Source organism: Dipodomys ordii, unplaced genomic scaffold (assembly GCF_000151885.1).
Source record: "Dipodomys ordii isolate 6190 unplaced genomic scaffold, Dord_2.0 Scaffold50, whole genome shotgun sequence".
In the NCBI taxonomy this organism is placed as follows: domain Eukaryota; kingdom Metazoa; phylum Chordata; class Mammalia; order Rodentia; family Heteromyidae; genus Dipodomys; species Dipodomys ordii.
In genome coordinates, this window is record NW_012267266.1 from 4,278,721 (window position 1) to 4,288,193 (window position 9,473).

Below are 9,473 nucleotides of genomic sequence, written 5' to 3' on the forward strand. Positions count from 1 at the left end.
AAATAATCTTTTCCATTCTGTGGGTTGTCCTTTTTAAAAAAAATTTTTTTCTTGCCATGTAGGATAGCAAGCCCAGGGCCTTGTGCATATTAGGGCAAGTGCTTTACTGTGCCACACCTCCAGCCCATTTTTACAGGGTCTCACTGTGCAGCCCAGGCTGGTTTCCAATTTACAATCTTCCTTTCTTAGCCTCCCAAATATTAGGATTATAGACATGTATCACCTTGCCTAGACTCTAAACACCTCTTTAACATACTACCTCCCCAGTACCATCATAGTGGCCATCAAATCTTTTTTTGTGTGTGTGCCAGTACTTAGGCTTGAATTCCAGGCCTTTTGCTATTAGTTGGCATTTTCATTCAAGGCTAGTGCTCCTACCACTTGAGCCACACCTCCAGTTCTGTTTGTTTTCTTTTTAATTAACTGGAGGTAAGAATCTTGCAGATTTGTCTTCCTGAGATTTTCTCTGTACTGAGATCTCAGCCTTCTGAGTAGCTAGGATTATAAGCATAAGCAGCTGGAACCTAGTTTATGGCAAATTGTAACATGAGTTTTAGAGGGGACAAATATTCAAACCTCACTCACTCTTTTTTTTTTTTTTTAATTTTTTGGGTCTGGTCATGGGGCCTAAACTCTGGGCCTGGGCACTGTCCCTCAGCTGTTCAGCTCAAGGCTAGCGCTCTACCACTTGAGCCATAGCGCCACTTCCGGCTTTTTTTTTTTTTTTTTTGCTTACGTGGTGCTGAGGAATTGAACCCAGGGCCTCATGCATGCAAGGCAAGCGCTCTACCACTGAGCCACCTTCCCAGCCCCTAAAACCTCACTCACTCTTAATCACTACAGGTTCTACCAATCCTAATGCAAAAGGAGAATGGATGTGCATGCCAAAGAAGAGTAGAGGAAGAGGGAGAGGAGGAAGACAATAGCTTTCCATATGGAATAAATAGAAGTGGATTCAGCCATGGGAAAGAAAGATCCTTAGCCAGTCAAGAAACAGAATCTGGGGAAAACTGAATCTTTTTTACCAGATACATCTTCAACACCAAATTTTCCAGTCCATATGTTAGTAGAAGGCCTATCTTGTTCCCACCTATAACTCTTCCCCTCTTTTCCCTAGTATCTCTTCCAAATAGCTACTAGTTTCAAGTATATCTTAAATACCTTGACTTGGAGGATTTAATGAGAACTTTATGTTGAAATGGAAAGGAATTAAGTTCAGTTCTATCCAATTTCTGCTGTGGGAAATGTTACAGTATTTCTTGGTTTCAGAGAAGTTGTCCTGCCTATGGGTCTCTATTTTGGAGATGTTGGTGTATGATGGATGTGCATGAGTCCCCAAGAGTGCCCAGATTGGAGAAACAGGGCCATGGCTTTTTTTTTTTTTTTTTTTTTTTTGGATGTGGGGCTTGAACTCTGGGCATGGGCGCTGTCCCTCAGCTCTTCAGCTCAAGGCAGCGCTCTACTACTTGAGCTACAGCGCCACCTCTGGTTTTTGAGTGGAGATAAGAGTCTCACTTTCCTGCCAGGACTGGCTTTGAACCATGATCCTCAGATCTCAGCCTCCTGAGTAGCTAGGATTATAGGTGTGAGCCACTGGTGCCTGGCTCAGCTATGGCTTTTTTTAAATATCCTTGTGGTCTCATGAACTCAACTAGGTCCAATGTATTGTTACAATGGCTACCTTCCGTATCTCAACCAGATCATTTTTTAGCTAAAAGCTGGTGAGGGAATGGGACTGTGTGAAATGGGAGTTCAGGCTAGAGAAATAAGCTTAACTCCCTGCTAGTGGATAGAGAAAGAATGATTGAAATTGCTCATTTAGCACATGATTTAGCCAGTTGTAGAAAATCCTATTAAATAACAATTCTTATCTCAGTTCCTTGCTTCTGTGAAGAGTAGCTCTGGGCTTTATAAAGACCAGGGCACAGTCTCCTCTGAATCAGGTCAAATCATCACCAATAGAAGCTAAAAGTCAGAGAAAGACAAACTTTACCAGGTCTTCCTGCCTTTTTCTAACCCTTCATCCAGGTTCCAATATCATCTGTCAATTATCTGGTTAGTTGAGCCTTTTCTCTGCTCATTGTAATATAAATAGTAGGCATTTTATGAGTCCCTATTAAGTAATGTGATCAGCATCAATTACTTAATGAGACTCTGGAAAGTCATGATTTAAAATTCTATGTTCAGTTGTGACTGGGCTTTGTCTGGAGCTATCGTGATAATTTCAGTGACATCCAAACAAAGTGTGTTCCTGATGTGGGCTTCTGCTCCCAACAGAGTTTGGCCCTTGTGAAAATTCACTCTCTGCTGAGAGGCCTAATCTCTTCTCTTTGTACAGTATTCTCCAAGTACTATATATGCCCTCCGAACCTTCCCCATAGCCTCAGCACCTCTGGTCATGGAAAAATGAGGAGGACAGTGTGGAGATACTGGAGACTATCAGAATTTTGTCTGTTTTGTCTCCGTTGCTGTTTCTTTTCAGTTTTTTTTTTTTTTTTGATACTGGGGTTTGAACTCAAGGCCTTGGCACTTGCTAGGAAGGAGCTCTCCACTTCAGGCATGCCTCCTGTCCTCTGCTATTTTTACTGTATCTCTAGACTATCTGGCACATAGTAGAGATTCCATAAATTCCTAATGAATAAATTAACAGAGAGCTAAGGATGGCCCCTTTAGTCTGCAACTTCAGTTTGAAAGTCCATTGCTTTGTTGTTCTCTGCCCAAGTGGCTACTCTTAAAGAGTACAAACTGATTTCAGCCACTCTCTGAGACTTCTATGACATACTGCTTTGCAGATTTCCATGGAAAATGTTTCTTGGCACAGTTACCACTACTTTCTAGGGTCCCTGTTGTGGCTTTACCTTGAAAGCCCCTCCACAGACATTACACCATGAGGCACTTTCTTCAGAAAGTACAAGCTAAATTTCTGCCTGACCTCCTTTGAAATCTTGGTGGAAGCTGCCAGGACCCTATCTATAACTCTTGTATTCTGTATGTCTGTAAAATCAGCATCACTTGGAGGATGCCAGGGTCTGCTACTTGCACAAACTGCATCTGGGCCCTTTTGAACCATGGCTTCAGCTGAGGAGTGCTTTGCTGGCAAGGCAGAATCCCCAGCTGGCCTTGGGGTTCTTTTCTAAAATAATTCTGCCCTGGAAAATTTCTGAGATACTTTTTCCAGGCACTTTATTGTCCTAATGCTTTAATTTCTTGAACCAGCAGCTGTTCTGCCAAGCCTTCCTCGGTCATACCCTTACAATGAGGCAATGATCCTGGGACTCAAACTCAGGATCTGGGCTCTGTCTCTCTGAGCTTTTTTGTTCAAGACTAGTGCTCTACCACCTTGAGCTACAGATCTACTTCTGGCTTTTTGGTGGTTAATTCGAGGTAAGAGTCTCAGGAACTTTCCTTCTAGCCAGGTCTGACTTTGAACCTCAATTTTCCAATCTCAGCTTCTTGAGTAGCTAGGATTAAAGTATGAGCCATTGGTTTCCAGCTTCTGATTCTGGTTTGATACTGTTTTATTTTTCAGATCATTCCTTTGACTGTAAGCAGTTAAAGTAGCTATGAAGCAGCCTGAATACTATATTGCTTTGAAATCGTTATCAGAAAAATTAGTCCATTATTAAGCTCAGCCTTCCACAAAATCTAAGGATAAGGGTGCAGGAAGCCAAACTCTGCCATAATATATCAAAGGTGGCCTTTACTTTAATTCCCAAGAGATTTCTCATTTTCATGGGAAACCTCAGCAGCTCATAGAATGAGTTGCCATAGAGTTCCTTCACTTCCTATTTTAGGGAAGAGTTTGAGGAGTACTGGTGTTAGTTTTTCTTTAAAGGTCTGATAGAATTTGGCAGTGTATCCATCCAGTTCTGGCTTCTTTTGTTGTGAGACTCTTGTTACTGTTTCAGTCTCATTGCTTGTTATTTATTCATTCAAGTGGTTTAGGTTCACTTTTGATAAACTGTATCTAGAACGATCATTTCTAGATTTTCCAGTTTATTTGAGTATAAGTTTTCAAACTATTTTCTCATAATCCTTTGAATTTCTTTGGTATTTGCTATGATATTCCCTTTTTTCTCTTCATGGTGCACATTTGGATTGTTTTCAGTTTGGGTCTATTGTGAATAAAGCTTCCAGAGTATTCTTTTCTTTTTTGCTTATTGTTATTGTTTTATGTTTGTTTTCTTTGTGTGTGTGTGTGTGTGTGTGTGTGTGTGTGTGTGTGTGTGTGTGTTTTAGTTTGAGGCAGTGCCTTTCAATGAAGCTTAGGAGGGCCTAAAACTTGATTCTCTTGCCTCTACTTTCCAAGTGCTAAATTATAGGTATGTGAACATTTTTGTGTGTCTGCGTGCAGTCCTGGGGCTTGAACTCTCTGAGCTTTTTTTGTTCAAGACTAGCGCTCTACTATTCGAACCATAGCTCCACTTCTGACTTTTTGGTTAGTCAATTGGAGATAAGAATTTCATGGGGTTTTCTGCCTAGGCTGGCTTCACCATGATCCTCAAATCTTAGCCTCCTGAGTAGCTAGGATTACAGGCATGAGCCAGTGGTGCTTAGCCTAGCATGTGAACAATTTTAACACCTTTTTTTCCCCTGGAGATATATGCACTCATTTATCTTGAATATTTACCTAGGAGTAGTAATTTTAGATAATAGGGAGAGGTACATGTTTACCTTTAGCAGCAAACTCTCAATCCTTCCTCACCTCCTAAGTAGCTGTGTACTATAACTTGGCTACCTAAAGAATAAACTTCCTGCGTGCACGCTGGTGGTTCACACCTGTAATCCTAGCTACTGAGGAGGCTGAGATCTGTTGGATCACAGTTCAAAGCCAGCCCAGGCAATAAAGTCCTTGAGACTCTTATCTCCAATAAACCACTCAAAAACTGGAAGTGGCACTGTGGCTCAAACGGTAGAGTGCTTGCCTTGAGCTGAAAAGTGCAGGGACAGCGCCCAAGCCCAGCGTTCAAGCCCCACGACCAACCCAAAAAAAAAAAAAAAACCCAAAACACACACACACACAAAAAAAAAACCCAAAAGAATAAACTTTCTATATTAGTTTAAGATTTATAGAAGAGTTGAAAAGATAATGCAAAATTCCTATATACTGTATATCTATTTCCCCCTCATTTTGTTTTTATTTTTGATGATACTAATGTTTAGACTCAAGGCCTCATGCTTACTAGGCAGAAGTTCTACCACTTGAACCACACACTCCAGCTCTTTTTTTTTGTCAGTCCTGGGCTTGACTCAGGGCTTGTGCACTGTCCCAGAGCTGCTTCTTTTTCTTTTTCTTTTTGTCGGGCATGGGGCTTGAACTCTGGGCTTGGGCTTCAGCTCAAGGCAATCGCTCTACCACTTGAGTCACGGCGCCAATTCTGGTTTTCTAGTGGTTTATTGGAGATAAGAGTCTCATGGACTTTCCGGCCCATGCTGGCTTTGAACCGAGATCCTCAGATCTAAGCCTCCTGGGTAGCTAGGATTACAGGCGTGAGCCACTGGCACCCCGCATCCCTGAACTTCTTGTGCTCAAGGCTAGCACTCTACTAACTTGAGCCACAACGCCACTTCTGGCTTTTTCTGTTTATGTGGTACTGAGGAATAGAACCCAAGGCTTCATACATGCTAGGCAAGCACTCTACCAATAAGCCACCTTCCCAGCCCTCCAGCCCTTTTATTATTATTATTATTTTTTGCCAGTCCTGGGCCTTGAACTCTGGGCCTAGGCACTGTCTGAGAGCAGCTTTTTGCTCAAGGTGACAATCTACCCCTTGAGGCATAGTGCCATTTCTGGCTATTTTTTTTTTGTTGTTGTTTTTTGTTTTGAGTAGTTTATTGGAGATAAGTGTTTCATGGAACTTCTTGCCTGGGCTGGCTTCGAACTGTTATTCTCAGATGTCAGCCTCTTGTCTCCAGCTCTTTTTGACATAACTATTTTTCAAATAGAGTGCTTGCTAACTTTTGCCCTGGCTGGCCTTATACCAAGATCTTCTCAATCTCTGCCACCTAAGCAGCTGGGATTACAGCTATGAACCAGCTCTTCCTTACTGTTATTAACATCTTACATTAGTAGGTACATTTATCACCACTATTAAAAATACATTTTTGTTGAAAGCCCATACTTTATGAAGATTTTCTTAGTTTTAGCTTTGTGCCTTATTTTGGTATGGGACACCAACGGACCATCTGCTAGGTATCAGCATTGGGCAGTTAGTGACCATTATCTCCTCAGGTGGTCTTCCTCCTCTTCCACTTCTACCTCCTCCTCCTCCTCCTCCTCCTCCTCCTCCTCCTTTTTCAGTCATGGGGCTTGAACTCTGGTCCTGGGTGCTGTCATTCAGCTCAAGGCCAGTGCTCTACCACTTGAACCACAGCACCACTTCTGGTTTTCTAGTGCTTTATTCCAGATAAGAGTTTCATAGGGGGCTGGCTGGGAAGGTGGCTCAGTGGTAGAGCGCTTGCCTTGCATGCATGAGGCCCTGGGTTCGATTCCTCAGCACCACATAAGCAAAAAGAAAAAAGCCGCCTTGAGCTGATGAGCTGAGGGACAGCACCCAGGCCCAGAGTTCAGGCCCCACAACTGGACCCCCCCCCCTGCAAAAAAAAGTTTCACGGACTTTCCTGCGCAGGCTGGCTTTAAACTGTGACCCTCAGATCTCAGCCTCCTGAGTAGTAGCTAGGATTACAGGTATGAGCTACCAGCACCTGGCCTTCGTCTTCTTTTTAATTGGTTGTGGGGCTTGAACTCAGGGCCTGGGCACTATCTCTGAGCATTTTTTTTTTCCAGAGCTGAGGACTGAACTCAGGACCTTGCACTTGCCAAGCAAGTGTTCTTCTACTGAGCTAAATACCCAACCCCCATCCTGAGCTCTTTTTGCTCAAGGTTAGTACTCTACCATTTTGAGCCACAGCATCGCTTCTGGTTTTCTGGTGGTTAATTGGAGATCAGACTTTCACATACTTTACTACCCAGGCTGGCTTTAAACTATGATCCTCAGATCTCAGCCTCTTGAGTAGCTAGGATAACAGGCATGAGCCACTAATGCTTGGCCTCAGGCTCTTCTTGACTGACAGTTTCTTATACTTTACTTGTTTTTGATACTTTTTGGTTAGGTATTTTTTTTCTCAACTAGGATGTACATAGCTTTTTTTTTTTTTTTTTTGCCAGTTCTAGGGCTTGTACTCAGGGCCTGGGCACTGTCCGTGAGCTTCATTTGCTCAAGGCTAGCACTCTACCACTTGAGCCACAGTACCACTTCTGGCTTTTTTTGTTTATGTGGTACTGAGGAATTGAACCCAGGGCTTCATGCATGTTAGGCAAGTACTCTAACTCTACCACTAAGCCACATTCCTAGCCCTGTATATAGCTTTACCATAATTAGACTAAGTTTATGGGTTTAAGAGAAAGCCATAAAGTAAATTATCATTGTCAATGCATCATCTCAATTAACTTATGACTGAGTTTCAGTTTACCAACCTTCTCCCTTGTAAAATTATTCTTTTTTTCCCAATCATATAGTCTTTGGAATTGTCTGTATGTGTAACCAACACTTAAGAGGGAGGACTTGTAATGTCAAGCTGGGCACTGGTGGCTCACACCTGTAATCCTAGCTACTAAGGAGGCTGAGATCTGAGGATTGCTGTTCAAAGCCAGCCCAGGAAGAAAAGTCAGTGAGACTCTTACCTCCAATTATCCACAAGAAAACTGGAAGTGGTACAATGGCTCAAGTGGCTCAAGCACTTGCCTTGAGCTGGACCTTCCTGCAGTGGAGCCTTGGTTTGGTCTCTTAGTAGCTATTTGACATTTCCTTAACACCAACTCCACTTTCCCGATATTTAAATATGGGTATGATCTAGGAATAGCAGGGTAGTTGGATGGATAATATTAAAGCCCTTAGCATAAGGGTAAGATACAAAGTACATTTTTCAGAAATATTTGATTTCGCATATCCTTCCACTGAGCCTGCAGAGAGGAAGTAGAACTGGAGTTGTAATGGTACAGTCTCCGCCTCCACTCCTCTTCTTTCCTGGACTTCACTCCTTAGAAAGCCTCCTTCACAGCCTTACAAGATTCCAGGAGTCCCTTCTCCAGAGAGCAGCTTGCAACCAGCTGTGACTGAGGGAGAAAGGCGATATTGGCACATGTAAATCCAGCACCCAGCCTTCTGCCAAGTTAGCATGACACCTGCTTAGACAAAAATCTTCATTTTTTTTTCCTGCTGTCTAAAGCAGCCCAATTAATTTTTCAGACTATCAGTTACCACAATCTGAAGATGACAGCTCATACCTGCCTGGGAGCAGGATCATCCTTCTTGGTAGCTGTACCAATTTGGAATTTGCTCCTACCCTTTCTAGCACCCCCAGGTCTGCCATTAGCACCTTAGAGGCACCCTGCCCGGCCTTCTTTCAACACTTCCTGGAACCTCCTCTACTTTCTCTCCTTTAAGCCTTAGTCCCAGCATGCAAAGTGGAATCCTTGATTTCCTACTTGTGTATTGGAGGAGGAGGAGGCATAAAACATAGAAGCATAAAAGTGAGAGCCAGGTGCTGGTGGCTCAGGCCTGTAATCCTAGCTACTCAGGAGGCTGAGATCTGAGGGTTGTGGTTCAAAGCCAGTCCGGCAGGAAAGTCCAAGAAACTCTTATCTCCAATAAACCACCAGAAAACCGGAAGTAGTACTGTAGCTCAAGTGGTAGAACACTCTCCTTGAGCTGAAGAGCTGAGGGACAGCGCTCAGGACCAGAGTTCAAGCCCCACGATCAACCAAAAAAAAAAAGTGAGGAAGAGCTAAAGGAAAGGACTGGGTACTGATGTTTCAAAAGTTCTTTCAGCTAATAGGCACAGGAAGGAACTTCCTGAACAGAGTCCCAGGGTCACAACAAGTTGGAGAGAGACTCGACAAATGGGACTACCTTAAAATAAAAAGCTTCTGCACAGCTAAATCTATCGCAACCAAGCTAGAAAGACAACCAACTAATTGGGAAAAAATATTTACCAGCAATATATCAGACAAGGGGTTAACATCCAGTATATACAGGGAACTCAAGAAACTAATCCCTCCCAAACCTAACAAACCAATTAACTTAATGGGCAAGGGAAGTAAAGAGGGACTTCTCAGATGAAGAAATAAAAATGGCAAAGAAACACATGAGGAAATGTTCATCATCCCTGGTGGTGAAGGAAATGCACATAAAGACAACCCTGAGATACCACCTTACCCCAGTTAGAATGTCCCACATCCACAAATCAGCCAACGACAAATGCTGGAGGGCATGTGGAGAATTACACTGCTGGTGGGAATGTACACTTATACAACCACTTTGGAAAGCAGTCTGGAGGGTCCTCAGAAAGCTAAAGATTGACCTCCCTTACGACCCAGTCATACCACTTCTAGGCATCTACCCTGAACAACAGGAACCAATATACAAGGACACGTGCACCTCCATGTTTATTGCAGCACTGATCACAATAGC